Raw genomic sequence first — 15724 nt, 5'->3', positions numbered from 1 at the left:
CATTTTCCCTTGTTTTCCTCTAAGCTGTAGAACACTGAATTCCTGCTTTTTCGTTGTTATCTAACAGGTTTCTGTCTTACCATCCTGGGTTGCAAAAGTTATATTTCAAGTTTGCACAGAAAATTCTATAGGTCAAGATATGATATTCAAGCTCAGAAATGGTTGAGCCACATTTCTGTCCATGTCAAATCAGGAACAAGGAAAAAGTCACTAAAGGCTACAGGAGACAGAATGATGTAGATTAATGGAAATAAGACAAGCCAAGGGTCCAGGAAGTCCAGAATCCTGATGGCCTCACCATCTTGCACAATCCCTGCAGAGACTCATAGCCTATCCACAGTGTCTGCCTTTACAAAAAAAAAAACTTATATGACCTGACTAATAGGAGTTCTATCTACCAAAGAAAATGCATTCTGGTATAAAAAGTGAGAGGCCCACCAAGTTACCATGCCAATTACTCAAGGTATTGAGTAGTCTGTTCTGCCAGTTGATGCTGATTCACTAACAAACAATCTTCAAGTATGTTCCAACCACTTCAGTTTCAGCCCACATGGATCCCATGCTCGGCCCAGGACACTTTAGCTTCTGAAGGCTCTAGACTTTTCAACTGTTTATTCTCATCTCTGCCTGACTCCCCAAATTCCGATACCTACCTTTCTCCCCCTCGTGCTTTGTGCCACACAATTGGACCCACAGGCTACATTAATGAATTGATAGCAAGGAATAATTTCTGCTTTCAAAACACTGAGCTCTTAGTCAAAGATTCACCCAATGTTGAACTTTAGGTAAGTTATATGAAACTCTAAACTTGAAATATGTTCAATATTATCAGTTATTAGGAAAATAAAAATCAAACCCACAGTAAGGTATCTTTTACCCTGTCTAGAATAGCTATAATCAGAAAGACAGATAATAACAAGCATTGATGAGGGTGTAGAGAAGTTGGAACCCTCAATGCAGCCACTTTGGAAAAGTCTGGCAGTTCCTTAAAACCTATGGGGCCGACGCTGTGGTATAGCAGGTAAAGCCGCTGCCTGCAGTGCTGGCATCCCATATGGGTGCCGGTTCAAGGCCCAACTGCTCTACTTCTGATCCAGCTCTCTGTTATGGCCTGGGAAAGCAGTGGAAGACGGCCCAAGGCCTAGAGTCCCTGCATTCACGTGGGAGACCCAGAGGAAGCTCCTGGCTCCTGGCTTCAGATTGGCACAGCTCTGGCCATTGTGGCAAATTGGGGAGTGAAACAGCAGATGGAAAACCTCTTTATCTCTGCCTCTCCTTCTCTCTCTGTATAACTCTTTCCCTTTTTTTTTTTTTTTAAATATTTATTTATTTGAAAGTCAGAGTTACAGAGAGAGAGAAGAGGCAGAGAGAGAGAGAGGTCTTCCATCCACTGGTCACTCCCCAACTGGCTGCAACAGCTGGAGCTGTGCCAATCCAAAGCCAGGAGCCAGGAGTTTCTTCTGGGTCTCCCACGCTGGCACAGGGGCCCAAGGACTTGGGCCATCTTCTACTGTTTTCCCAGGTCAAAGCAGAGAGCTGGATTGGAAATGGAGCAGCCGAGTCTCGAACCAGCGCCCATATGGGATGCCAGTGCTTCAGGCCAGGGCATTAACCCACTGCGCCACAGCACGGGCCCCCTGTGTAACTCTTTCAAATAAATAAATAAATCTTAAAAAAAAGGATTAAACCTAGAGTTAACATACAACCCAGCAATCCCACCCCTCAGTACATCCCCAACAGAAATAAACACATACATCCACAGAAAAACCTGTATGAAACATTTCACAACAGCATTAACTGTAAGAGCCCAAAAAAAGAGGAATAATCCAAATGACCTTGAATTGATGGATAGATACATAAAATGTGGCATACCAACACAATGGAGTATTACTCAGCAGTAAAAAGAAACAAAATACTGGGGCAGGTGTTGAGGTGCAGCTGTTTAAGCTGCCACTTGGCACACCCACATCTCATATCAGAGGGCCTCGTATCAGGTCCCACCTCTGCTTCCTACCAAGCTGAGAGGCTTTCCAAACAAATAAATAAATATATTTTTGAAAAAAGAAACAAAGGACTAATATATGCTCAACATGATCTTCAAAATTAACATGCTGAGTGACAGAACCTAGTCACAAAAGACCACATATTGCATGATTCCTTTGAGATGAAATGCCCAGAACAGGCTTACCTATAGAGATGAATGAGCCTAATGGTTGCCTGGGGCTGGTGACTGGGTGGGGAGAGTTGGCAGGAAATGTGGAATGACTGGTAAAGGATATAGAGTTTCTTTGTTCTAAAAATGATTGTGAGGGTGGGGGCAAAACTCTGTGAATACACTAAAACCTGCTGAATTGCATATTTTAAATGAATGAATTGTATGGTATATGAATTATAGCTCTAGGAAACTCATTAGAGGATAATTAATCTATTACCAGTCACAGGAATAAAGAAAAGGAATATACTTAATACCCCAGTTTTTCTCGAACATTAAAATGTAGGCCAATATCCTAAACTTATCGTATATACAACTTTCAAAAACAGTTGATCCAATACAACTTACATGATGCCATATTTGCTAACAAAAAAAGATCCAGGTTTCAGTCCCAAACCCCACCATTTATATATACGTGTGTGTGTGTGTGTGTGTATGGGAAAGGGTTTATTGATGGGGAAACCTGACAGACCAGAGGGAAGGGGCGAAGAAGGAAAAGAGGGAGAAGGACAACATAAAAGAGGGAGTGTGGGGAATCCCACAGGAGTCCCAAAAGAGTTACGGAGCACCGCTAACCCAAAAAGAAAGAGAAAAGCAAAACCAAAATGGAGTTACTTAAGCTAAGGCCACTAAGCCCCAAGAACTGTCCAGACCATCTGTCAGAACACACAGATGGTGAGGCCTGATAAGGACTGGAGGACATTACATCATAAGAAGCAGCCAATGAGCCGGCTACTGCATTACTTCACCCAAACTACTGCACCATGATGGGCCACACCCAGAAGACCCTCAGCACACCATTGGTCACACCCAAACACCAACATCTGGTTAGTGGCACCCAGAAAGATGAGTCTGTGATTGGTGACACCCTAGAACACACTCACCGCCCACCTACCCCAGAGTGGGGATAAAAAGGCAAGCCTCACAACTGCTCTTCATCCTCTTGGGGACCGTGGCTCAGAGCAAATGAAACTCTGCCCGAGTCTTCGATGACTGAAGCTCGGCTCACCACGCCACTAGAGCAACCTCGCCTGAACGTCCCAGCTGCTACTGGAGCTGACATTGGAGCCAGGCCAGACCTCTCATCAGGTGACCTCTCCAACCCTTCACCTCACCATCCATCTGGGAACTCAGAGCCTACTGCCCAGAGTGCCAGCCATCCCATGACTCCTGCCCATAAGTGACTGTTCTGAGATCCGTGGTAACAGAGACTTCAGACTCTGGACTTTGACTTTTAGTGACCATGATATGAACCTTGAGAATGCAGCATTCATACTACACCCTTAGCCATGAGTGTTTAGATTGATTATGCTTTCATGCTTTGAATGTGTTATACTTATTACTACTGCTGGATATTTCTAGAAGTTGTCTTACTCCTAGACATGTGTTATGACCCGTGGACTAATGACATATTGAGTGGTATTGACTTCTAGATGTATGCATCGAATATATATACATATATATGTATATATTGAATGGTATTGAACAGTAAATTATATTGAAAAGACTATCACAATTCTGTGTGATTCTTCCCTGTGCTCTGACACGTCTTAGTAGCCTTGTCAAACTGCATGGTAACTGGCATTCACTACAGAAATATCAAGAGAGAGAAATCAAGAGACAGAGAAAGAGATCAAGAACCAGAGAGTGATCGAGAGAGAGTCACTTGTTCAGGAACAGGTCCAGTTAAAACTTTTTCATATGTTGAAGGACCTTGGATCCTGCTCAATTTCTCCAAGCCTCAGTTCCCTGTGAGTGAGAACAAGGAAATTATAGTGCCTCTCCCACTGGGTTCTTGTGAAAAATGAATGAGATAACTCACATACACTGATACACAAGTACTTGGCACAAGGCAGTACTCAAATAGTATGCACAACAGGGCCAATAAGGACTCTGTGATGGATCAAGCTTCGTGAGAGAAGACAGATAATATGGTTCCCTTTTTCAGTTATGATACCAAGCAGATTGTTTAGTGCTGCAGTTCCAGTGCTGGCTCTGGACTGAATGCCTGTGTCCCCACCCTCAAATTCAGAGGCTGAAGTTCCCATTCCCCATTCCCCATTCCCCATGTGATGGTATTAGAGGTGGGGTCTTGAGGGTAGAAGCCTCAGGAGGGGATTAGTGCTTGCATAAGAAGAGACACAAAGGAGGAGAGCCTTCTCTTCACAGGTGGGGATACAAAGATAAGACAGCAACTTCACACCAGGACGAAGGCCCTCACCAGGAACTCACTCCACCAGCACTTTGATCCTGGGCTTCCCAGTCTTCAGAACTGTAAGAAATGTTTGCCACCATTCGCAGTATTTCATTATCAGCCAGAAATGACTACAGCAAAGATCAATGAAACACCATGAAAAGAGATCTGTAGGAAAGAAAAAAAAAATGATAAGCCCATCCCCCATGCAATAGCTCTGCAAACTCTTACACCCAGGACCAGCGGGGCAAGAAACAGCAGTGCCTTCCAGTGCACTGTACATCTTTATGAAGAACCATACAGTAACACAGAAACACTGCCTAAAATCCCAGCTGACCAAAGGCATGACACTGAGATTCACCACTTATTTAGGACCAAGAAAAGGGCAAGGGGTAATTAAGAGCAGAGAAATTAATTCTCTATCTTGGCCAAGTGACAAAAGAAAATCAAATTCATAAACTCTCCAATCTCAACCCTTCTGACCACTACCAGCTTCCTCTGAATCTCAAGAGAGAAAGCAGGGAGGGGGTCATTATAGAGCCAGACGACCTCCTGACATCTCTTGGGTCTGCTTTTTCCCAAAGACTGAGGACTTCAGGGATGCTGTTCCTTGAAGTGGTGACTCAAGAGAAAAATGCACCATGCTGAACAAGATAGGGTTGTAGCTCCTGTGCTTCTGCTTTTGATAGCTTACCAAAAAATCATTGTTTTAATACTGTCAAACGGTGATACTTTAAATAATAAAATCAATGCCCCTGCTGTCAAAGAGCTCAGCACATAAAACTTACAAATATTAATTAAAGCATGTGATTATAAACAACATAAAATAGCTACCATGCAACATATGGGTTCAAGAATTATATTTTTGCACCTTCCATGTGGAAAACGAATCATTTTCATCTTGGTGAACCATCACTACGTGCTTAAATGAATTCTCATAGACATCTTTTAAAGGCACAAAACATAATGACCATTTTCATAAATTTGGAATACTTTAGGAGAACAAAAGGTATCCGTCTTAGCCCTCTCACAGCCTAAGCCAACAGTGATTTTCTATGTGCATGGGCTACTATACAGGACAAGGCCTATGCAAAATGTTTGGTGGACATATATTATGTGCCTGACACCGGGCTGTATGCTACTCAGTAGAAGCTCAAAGTTAATGGATGAATTGTTTCCAAAAGACTTCTTCATGCACCACACTTTTTTCACTCTTCCTGAAAAACAAGCTCCAAATGGACTTTCACAGCCCAAACTGACACTGGTACTGTCCACCCACACTGCACAGTTATCACTTCCAGGGACAGTCTGGATATGCCCTGGGAAGGCCAAAGCTCTTATATCTACATCAGCTTGCATGGATATCCTTTCTTTTTAAGATTTATTTATTTACTTGAAAGGTAGAGTTACAGAGAGGCAGAGGTTGGGGGGAGGGGGGAGCCTTCCATCCGTTGGTTCACTCCCCAGATGACCACAATGGCTGGAGTTGTGCTGATCTGAAGCCAGGAGCAAGGAGCTTCTTTTGGGTCTCCCACATGGGTGCAGGGGCCCAAACACTAGGGCCATCTTCCACTGCTTTCTCAGGTCACAACAGAGAGCTGGATCGGAAGCGGAACAGCCGGTACTCAAACCAGCACCCATATGGGATGCCGGCACTGCAGGCGCCAGCCTTACCCGCTATGCCACAGCACCAGCCCCTGCATGTGTATCCTGTTGTACATATACCTCTTCATGAAGTGCACCTACATCAGTGATCACCCACATGTTCCTGTCAACAAGGAAGGCTGAGAAATGACACGCAGAGCTCATTACAACATTGGGGCACTTGGATTTCTGAAGGCTAGCTTTGTTGGCTGTTATTTTCCACTTTCCAGAGTGAAAACCTGGAATGGAAAATGGAACAGCGTTTCCAAGGTTATGCTGAGAATCGCCAGAACAATCTGGGGCAGTGGACAGGTTTCCCGATCTGACAGCTGCTCCTCTATCTGTTGGGACCTGCTGTTTGAAAACGATCAAACGCAACCAAATACTAAGGAGTGGCACAAATTGCTAAAGGCTAAGTAGAGCAAGTGAAGACATTCGCTGCCTGTTGACCACACTCTTGTAACTCACTCTGAGCCATGTATCATGTGGCACTCATGATGGAGCCCTCTCAGACTAGCACAGAGCAGGACACAGGGCAAGCTCAAGTTGAAGGAATGAATAAAACAACTAAGATACTCAAGAAAACACATGTTAGAAGGGGCATTAGAAATAAAAGTAATTGAATAAAAAACATCATCAAATGAAACCCATGTCAATCAACAATCAAGAGGGAAGGCAGCTAAATTAAAAGTATTTTTTCAACTTCCTTAAATTATTCCCAAGTGTCTTTTGTAGTTCAGGACCATAAAGCTTGGGTTTATTTTATATTTAAAAATCAGAGCGAGGGCCAGCATTGTGGTGTAGCACATAAAGCTGCCACTGTGATGATGCCAGCATCCAATATGGGTGCCAATTCAAGTCCTGGCTGCTCCACTTCTGATCCAGTCCCCTGTTAATGCACCTGGGAAAACAGCAAAAGATAACCCAAGTACTTGGACCCCTGCCACCCATGTGGGAGAGCCAGAAGAAGCTCCTGGCTTCAGTCTGTCCCAGTCTTAGCCATTGCCACCATCCAGGGAGTGAACCAGCAGATGGAAGATCTCTCTCTCTCTCTCTCTCTCTCTCTCTCTCTCTCTCCCCCACCCCAACTCTGCCTTTCAAATACATCAATAAGTAAACCCTTTAAAAAAAAATCAGAGTCAACAGATATCTTATCCTTAGAAGTCCTACAAATGGGTGAAGAGCTGTGAGTGGTCCCAAGAGGATAGTACATATGTGCTCCACATAACACTAAACGAATGGTAAACCCATTTTCAAAGGAATACAGAAAACCATGTTCAGTTTTTACAGTTATAACGACCTCCACCATCTGCTAAAACATGAATTAGTAGTACATCAATCCCATGGCATGAGGACTAGATAAAGCAGCTTCAAATACACATCTGTGTTACATGAGTATGCCAAAGCCAATGTAGAGACAAACCACGGAAGCTGATCCCTAAGAGGCAGGGGCAGAGGTCAGGAGAAAGCACAGGGATCCAGGCAGTCTGCCACTGAATCCCACCTCACTGGTGACTTGGGTAGTCATTTGCATTTGTATTATTTATGCATCAATTTCTTCACCTGTAAAATGGGACAAATAATTATACCTCCATTGGAGAGCTAATTTGAAGATCCAGTAAATGACAAAGAGTAAACACTAGAGAAGCATGAACTATCATTTAATAAAAAATAAACTTAAGGTTAGAAAAAAAGAAGAAAAGGAAATGGGAGGAAAGATGGCCACCAGCAGCCACTGCTCTGATCCTGCTAAGCCAGGGTTGTGGAAACATTTTCTGTGAAGGACAAAATAGTAAATAGTTTAGACTTTCTGGGCCATCTGGTCGGTGTTGTACCTACTCTATCCCTGTGGTGTGACTCTAGCCACAGGCACTATACACACAAATGCTTGTGGCTGCATGCCAATAGAACTTGAGTCACCGCACTGAAGTCTGAATTTCATATAATTTTCATATATCACAAAGTATTATTCTCACGATTTGTTTCCTAACCATATAAAATTGTTAAGCCACTCTTTCCTTAAGGGACAAATCCATGTGCTAAGCAGTGAGAAGACAAAGGCTGCCCAGCTAAGTTTTATATTCATAGGAAATATAACTCAGCCGGACAATTAGCGTTCTCTACTTTGGACACCACCATTTAATCTCTTATTTCAATCTCCAGAGAGATTTTAACCAATATTTGATGAACTGTCCAGCTTACTTAGTGAGAACAAGCTTCAATTTATCTACTTCAGTGCTGCCATTCTTCTGTATCAATCAATTCCTGATGCACAAATTTCTAACAATAACTGCCAGGCCCCCACTGCCAGTCTGGGGCTCTTCATTCTGCATTTCCGCTGCATGTCACATCCAACGTGACACATTCCACTCGTTACATTCAGCCACCAGGAAGATATCCAAAGGTGGGAAAAAGCTTGAGAACACATCAGTGTTCTGTGCTGCTTCCTCATTTTAAATAGATTTTATTTTTTTTTAATTTTATTAAAGGAAGTTTTTTTTGAAAGCACAAAGACTTCTGGAAGCAAGAATGAGAAACACGCAAGTGACTTTCGGAGACGTCAGACTTATTCATCCTCACTACCTCTCTGGACAAAATGCTTGTCAATTTTGATAAAATAATTAATGATGTAAGAATAAGACATTACTTTAGTCTTCCTGAATTACCTCCAAACAGAACCCCAGGAATCCAACTTTCTTAGTTTTTTAATACTTCCTTAAAGCATTTTGAGATCCTAACTAAAAAACAATCTGTAAAACATTCATATTATCGGGGCTGGCATTGTGGCACAGTGGGTTAAGCTGCCGCCTGTGATGCCAGCAGATGTCCAGTTAGAGACCCAACTGCTCTGCTTCCAATCTAGCTCCCTGCTAACATATCTGGGAAAGCACTAGAAGATGGCCCAAGCTTGGGCCCCTGCACCCACATGGGAGATATGGAAAAACTCTGGGCTCCTCGCTTCAGCCTGGCACAGTCCTGGCTATTGTGGCCATTTGGGGAGTGAACCAGTTTATGGAGGAACTCTCTCTCTCTCTCTCTCTCGATCCCTCTCCTTCTCCTTCATCTCTTCTTCCTCCTCTTCCTCCTTCTCCTTCTCCTTCTCTTTCTCTGTAACTCTGCCTTTCAAATAAATAAAAGACTAAATCTTAAAAAAAAAAAAGTCATAATATCATTACCAGAACAGTAAATGATTCATCACAGTGATTCAACAGTAAGTGGATGTATTAACTTCAGTATCCCACGGTTTAAGAAAATTCCTTACAACTGAAACTTGACCTTGCTTTCTTGCTTTCTACTTTCATACATATTGATACCAATTTTCCTGTAAGCATCCCCTTCAGAGTGAGAATTAAGAACCCAGGAGCATCTACACAATCACAGACATGATCACTAAGACCATCATCAGAGGAGCAGGTGTTGAGTGCAACAATTAAGACGCTGATTGGGACTCTCACATACCATATCAGAGAGACTGTCCAAGTCTCTGCTCCCAGTTCCAGCTTCATGTCAATGTGCACCCTGGGAGGCAGCAGGGATGGCTTAAGTAATTGGGTTCCTGACACTTACACAGAAGACTTGAATTAAGTTCCCAGCTCTGAGCCGTTGCAGGTATTTGGAGAGTGCACCTGTACGTAAGAGCTCTTTCTCTCTCTTTCTGGCTCTCTCTTTCTCAAATAAAAACTTTTTTTAAAAAATGAACCTATGCAAGGATAGGCTGATAGTCACTCATTAAAAACAACTTTTCAGCTCCATGAGCTGAATTCCAAGGCATTCACAGTGAATGCCTCTCACTCTACTTTTTTTTAAAAATCAGGCCTCATTTTTCCAAGATCAAAATCAGACCAAAGTTCAAAGGTCCCTTATAGCAAAGAACCTTGGATCCCAAAAATCTTCCAATATCATCCCCAATCCCTGGAAATAAGGATCTCTGACTTGGGCACTCAACTTCAGAGGGGCTTCTCTTGCCTTTCTCCAGCCATTCCTACCTCTAATGGAGTCCACAGAAGACACAGAGATGGACCTACCTACCAGAGACTCTTCCAGACTGCTTCCTGGTACCCTGCATGTAGCACCCACATCTGAGCCCTCCATAATACTTTCTTAGTTCTGTCCTACCAAGGTGAGGGCACAGCGCCTCACGGATGTCCATATTATACCCTATGGCAGCCATGCTGGAGTTTGGGGAGGGAGGCTGTCTGTGCAGCCTGTGGTATATACATGAGTCTTTCATGGTCCAAGACAGAGCCAGGGCTGAGGAGACTGGGAAGGGCAACAGGCTAGGGGTTGGCTTGCCCTCACCTCTGTATCCCCCTATGGTATTCCAAGGACTCTCATAATTGTACATTTGAGTCCAACTTTCCAGGTCATTACAAAAGCTTATTCATCAAGTCAGAAGAATAAAACTTGTGTTCTTTTACAATGTGTTAGCTTGATTTATGACTTTTAAAATTTAGAGACAAAGATTCCAAGAGATTTCCTTTGTATTCTTGCAGCCATACCTGCTTTCTTTCATTAAAATTTTCTTAATGTTTTCTTAAAGCACTAGGTATATATGCCTATTCATAGGAGTCATGGAGAGACAACATGGAGAGATCTTCAAAGACTTCATGGAAAATATGCGCTATGAAAACACTATACATTGTTACCAAAATTTTATTGCACCAAAATAAATTTATAATTTACTTAGATCTTTCCCAAAACTTTTTGAAGTACTGTGTCATATTTTCAAGTTGAATTAGGTTGTGTTTGCCTTTAGAAAATGACAAATGAAAGGCAACATCAAGCCTGGTACAAATGATGATCATTTTGAGGGTTAAATGTCACACTGCACCGCTCCATGAGTCCCACACACTCCAACCTCTCCATCAGCATCCCCCACCTCCCTGCCCAGAAGATGCCCAAGAGGGACGAAGGCTCCCAGAAATCAAAGCATTCACAGTGGGCATTGTAAACTCCTTGGGTATCTGAACCTCTGCAATCCATGCACATGCAGGATTCCTCCACCAGCACTGAGAACCACTGCTAATCTATATTTGCATCTATCGCGGTAAGAATTTTAGGACCTCCTTGACATTCGGTTACTCAAGAGGATTTCTAAGTTAGCCATTTTGTAAAGCTGATGGTATTCATTTAAATGTTGAGTATCATAAAAAGTCACTTAAGCAGTTTTAATGGAAACAGAACCAGCATTGGGAATGTCCTAAATCTTTCCTGTCTTTACCACTGACTGTTATGGCACATAATAACCAGATGTCCTGCATTTCCGAGAGAGTTCCAATTTCATGTATTTTCTTACATCAAACTAATAAATAGGCTTGTGCTGATTTTTAAAGGGTTTTAAAAGTTTTCTTCCTTTTTATGTTTTCCAAATGTTATCCAACAGAGCACGTCTTTTCATAATCAGAAATACAACTTCATTAAATATACTCTATGTATAGGCAGATATATTTCTATATAAATAAATACACACACACACATATATATAATATCTACACCAAAATCAGCATTTGAATGTTTATAGCAGCCTTATCCATAATTATCAAAACATAGTAGCAGCAGTGGGTATTTAACCTACCAGTTAAAATAACCACATCCCATATTGTACTACTTGGGTTCAATCCCTGGGCCCCACTCCCAACTCCAGCTTCTTGTTAGTGCAGATCCAGGAAGGCAGCAGTAATAACTCAGGTGATTGGGTTCCTGCCACCTACCTGGGACACTTAGATTAAAGTACTGTCTCCGGGCTTCAGCCTCAGCTACTGTGGGCATCTGGGGAGTGAACCAGCAGATTGGAGCGTCTCTTTCTCTCTCTCTTTTCCTCTTTTACTCTGGCCATCAACTTCTTTGTCTCTCAAGTAAATTTTAAAAATCTTCAGTAAGTTTTAAAAATGTATCGAAACACAGAAGCAACTAAGATATCCCTCAGTAAGTAAATGGACAAACTGTGGTACATCATACATTAGAATATTATTTAGAGATTTATAATGATACAAGCTACCAAAACCATGGCAGAGTCACAAATATGTATTTTTTAAGATTCAATTATTTATTTATTTGAAAGGCAGGTGGGGGGGGGGGGGAGACAGGGCAGGGGGATGGCCGGGGCTGGTCCAGATTGAAGACAGGCGCCTGGAACTCCACCTATGTCTCTACATGGGTGAAAAGGGTCCAAACCCAAGCACTAGAGCCATCTTCCACATTAATAGGGGAATGGCTCAGAAGCAGAGCAGCCAGGACTTGAACCACCAGCGCCCTGATGTGGGATGCCACAATTACAGACAGCAGCTGTGTCACAATGCTGGCCCCTGTAAATATGTATCACTAAGTGAAAAAGTCAATCTGAAAAGGCTACTATATGAATCCAACTACAAATATGCTGGAAAAGGCAAAACTATGGAAACAGTAAGTTTCCATAAAAGACTAGTGATTGCTGGGAATAGTGGGGGAAGAGCAAGGAAGAGGCAGAGCACACAGCATTCTTAGGGTGGTGAAGTTCAATCCGGGTGATACTGCAATGCTTCTCATCTCACAGTGAACTTACATCCCAATCAACCACTGTAAGTCGGAAACATCTTAAGTCGAGAAAGTATTTACTACACTTAAACTATCAAACATAACGGTTTATCCTGGCCTACCTTAAAACGTGCTCAGACCACTTATATAAGCCTACAGTTGGGCAAGTCATATGCCATAAGCCAATTTTTTTAATCAAGCATTAAATATCTCATACATTTATTGTATACAGTGCATATGCTGAGGGGAACATCAGTTGTTCATTTTTGTGATCACAAGGCTACCTGGGAGTCACCATACCAAATAACGCTAGCCCTGGAAAGATCAAAATTCACAATCTAAAGAGCAGTTTCCACATGATACAGAATCCATCAGTATCATGTCTCACCACTGAAAAAAGGAGCTGTCTGTACAACGACACAGGTTATTGCCCAAGTGCACAGAATGGACAACACTGAGAATAAACCTCAATGTAAACACTGAAGGATAGTGATGGGTGACTGTGGGTTCACCGGCGTACTCTGTTTTGATGATGGTGGAGGCAGTAGGGAGGGATGATATGGATATGAGAACTCTGTGCTTTCCACACAACTTTGCTGTGGACCAAAGTTTATTCACACACACACACACACACACACACGCACGCACACCAGACAAGAAGGAGCAGATTCAAAGTTTGTATTGATGATGACTTGGCCACTAGCACCAGGCAACCATTCCCTCCACTTATCGGCCATAAGCCTCTGCTTCCTCCTCTTTGATATAGAGGGATTATAGTTGCTATCCACACGCTACAGGATTTATTCCAGAACTGGTAAGACGGAGTTCACTGGAGATGGTCCTGTGTCTCAAGGGGCTATTTCTAGTTAACTCTTCAGCTCCACGACAAGATGACCACTTGCTTCCAGACAGCTGCTGTTTGCTGGGGACAACAGGAGCACACGCCCCAACTGTAATGGAGCAGGAGGGGTGGCTTTCACTACAAGAGCAGTAGAGAAAATTGGACAAGAGGAGCCCTAGGAGGCTGAGGTTATCTAAACACCGCCAATCACCAGACATGTCAAAGAGGCAAAGAGGAGGACCAGCCCAGGCTTTTCTCCGACAGGAGAACTTATTGTTCCATCCAACTGAGAAAACATATTGGGTTTCAGTTCTCTACATAAATGAACTTACACAGAGGGCATGAGGGTGGCAGAAGGTGCTAGACGAGAGAATAAATATTGACTAAAACATCTATCTTGGGGAGGGGACAGCAGTGTTCCCCTGGCGGTCAGGTGGAAAATTTTTTTATACAGATTGGAGAGGTTACTAAAAGGATGTGAGATGCATGGAATTCATTAACAACTATCAGTGAAAATCTATCCTAATTAGGAAACAACATGCACATGCCTGAATCAGCACGCCCAGCAGGGAATGCCTGCGCGGAGGGAGGCGCCCTTAGCACTAACAGAAAATAAGGCCGTCTAGCAAACTGGTGGATCACTCTCCCATAAGACTTATAATACAGCTGGAACATGACTTTTTTTTTTCCCGTTAATGGTTGTGAAATTGATTGAGATATAGGTTAATAGAGGTCCCTAGAGTGGTAAAACTAAATTAGAGGAAGCCCTATAATTACAGCTAGCAGTTAATTATTATATGATGGGAATTGTAATCAAAGTAACAGATATACTATTATTTCCTATCTCCTCTGCAAAACACCCTTAACAAAGTCTCCTCAACAGAACAGTCAAGTGGCTTGTTTGCTCACTCAACTTCTGTCCCTTGTGATCCCAAACACACAAAATCCAAACAAGGACCTCCCTCCTGCAGGTGATACTGCCTGAGACTTCATTCTCTGCCCCTTCCTACCTGACCTTCTTCCACCCACTGGGAGCTCCTTCTGGAATGTTCCCTGCCCAGATTTCCAACAGGCCTGCTCTCCCTCCATGCAGACCTCAGGATCTTACCTCCTGGAAGAAGCTTCTCCAGAGGACGCTATGTAAAATAGAACCATTGCCAGCCCCTAGATGTGTATCCTCTACCCCACCCCTTGTCCCTACCCTGACTGTCACCTGGCATTTGTTTTCTGACTGTCTGCCTCCCCCTGGAATGTCAACGAGAGCAGTAATTCATTGCAGCCCCAGCTCCCAAAACACTGTCTGGCCCTGAGTGAGTCCTCAACAACTATGGTGAATTTAAAGGAAAAAGGAACAACAATTCTGTTTTTTTAGCAGTGGGAAGAGAAGGCAAAGGGACCTTTGACCACTGTGATTTATTTCACTGAAGTTTGAACAATGTTCTAGTGAGACCTATGTGAAGGTCAGCCCAGAAACAGCAAGCACTGGAGTTCAGTTCAGCAGCCTCTTATGTGCTAGCTACTGTGTTTGGCTCAGAAGAGATATTATACCCTAACAAAGGACTGTCATGCCTGCTTACAAAAGTCGTTTTATAAATAGCATACACAGAGGCAGACGATTAGCTTGGCCAAAGTCACACGTACAGCAAGTGCCAAATTCGTACGCAGGTCATTTTGTACCAAAATGCACCACTGAGGGAGCAGGTGTTTAGTATACAGTTAGAACTCCTAGGTCCCACATGGGATTGCCCAGATTTGACGCTGGGCTCTGGCTCCTGACTCCAGCTTCCTGCTAATACAAGCCCCGGGAGGCAGTAGTGATGACTCTAGGAATTGGGATCCAGCCCCCCAAAGCGAGAAACATAGATTGAACTCCCAGCTGTTGGCTTCGACCCCAGCCCAGCTTCCACCCAAAGCCAGCCAAGCCCCAGATGTTACAGGCATTTAGGAAGTGAACCAGCGGATAGTACCATGTACTCCCTCTCGTGTGCTCTCTCTCTCAGCACTTACTCTTGTTCTGCCTCACAAATAACTTTTCAAAGTACTGTTGAGAGTCTATACTTCAAATTACTTCCTTTCTCTCTTCCCAGTTTCCTCCTTTCTTTTATAACAAAAAAATTCTTGAAAGGACAGACCAATATAGAAGCATCTTTATACCTGTCATCCAAAATGAACACATCACATTTTGTTAGATTTGCTTTCAGATCCATCTTTTTTTAACCAAAACTTTTCAAACTGCCATGAAAGCACAATCCCATTTTCTCTACAATGGACTAGAAATCACATCATCTATTATTCTCTTTCCCGAAGTTTAGACAAAGAA

At 42.9% G+C, this 15724-nt stretch overlaps 1 protein-coding gene across 3 annotated transcripts in view; it reads right to left on the bottom strand.

The window, feature by feature from the left end:
• The window catches only part of TIAM1 (TIAM Rac1 associated GEF 1), a 454781-nt gene that overhangs the window by 256847 nt on the left and 182210 nt on the right, over window positions 1-15724 (bottom strand). The window contains exon 3 of one of the 3 annotated variants that reach the window (XM_062206194.1): window positions 4434-4574. The exons of the other annotated variants lie outside the window; for them this stretch is intronic. The gene's annotated coding sequence lies outside the window, so the exon portion shown is untranslated. The remainder of the gene's footprint in view (window positions 1-4433; window positions 4575-15724) is intronic. 3 annotated transcript variants of the gene reach the window in all.

Source organism: Lepus europaeus, chromosome 2 (genome assembly GCF_033115175.1).
Source record: "Lepus europaeus isolate LE1 chromosome 2, mLepTim1.pri, whole genome shotgun sequence".
NCBI lineage: Eukaryota > Metazoa > Chordata > Mammalia > Lagomorpha > Leporidae > Lepus > Lepus europaeus.
The sequence above is the reverse complement of the archived record's forward strand: the minus strand, read 5'-3'. Positions and strand labels throughout refer to the sequence as shown.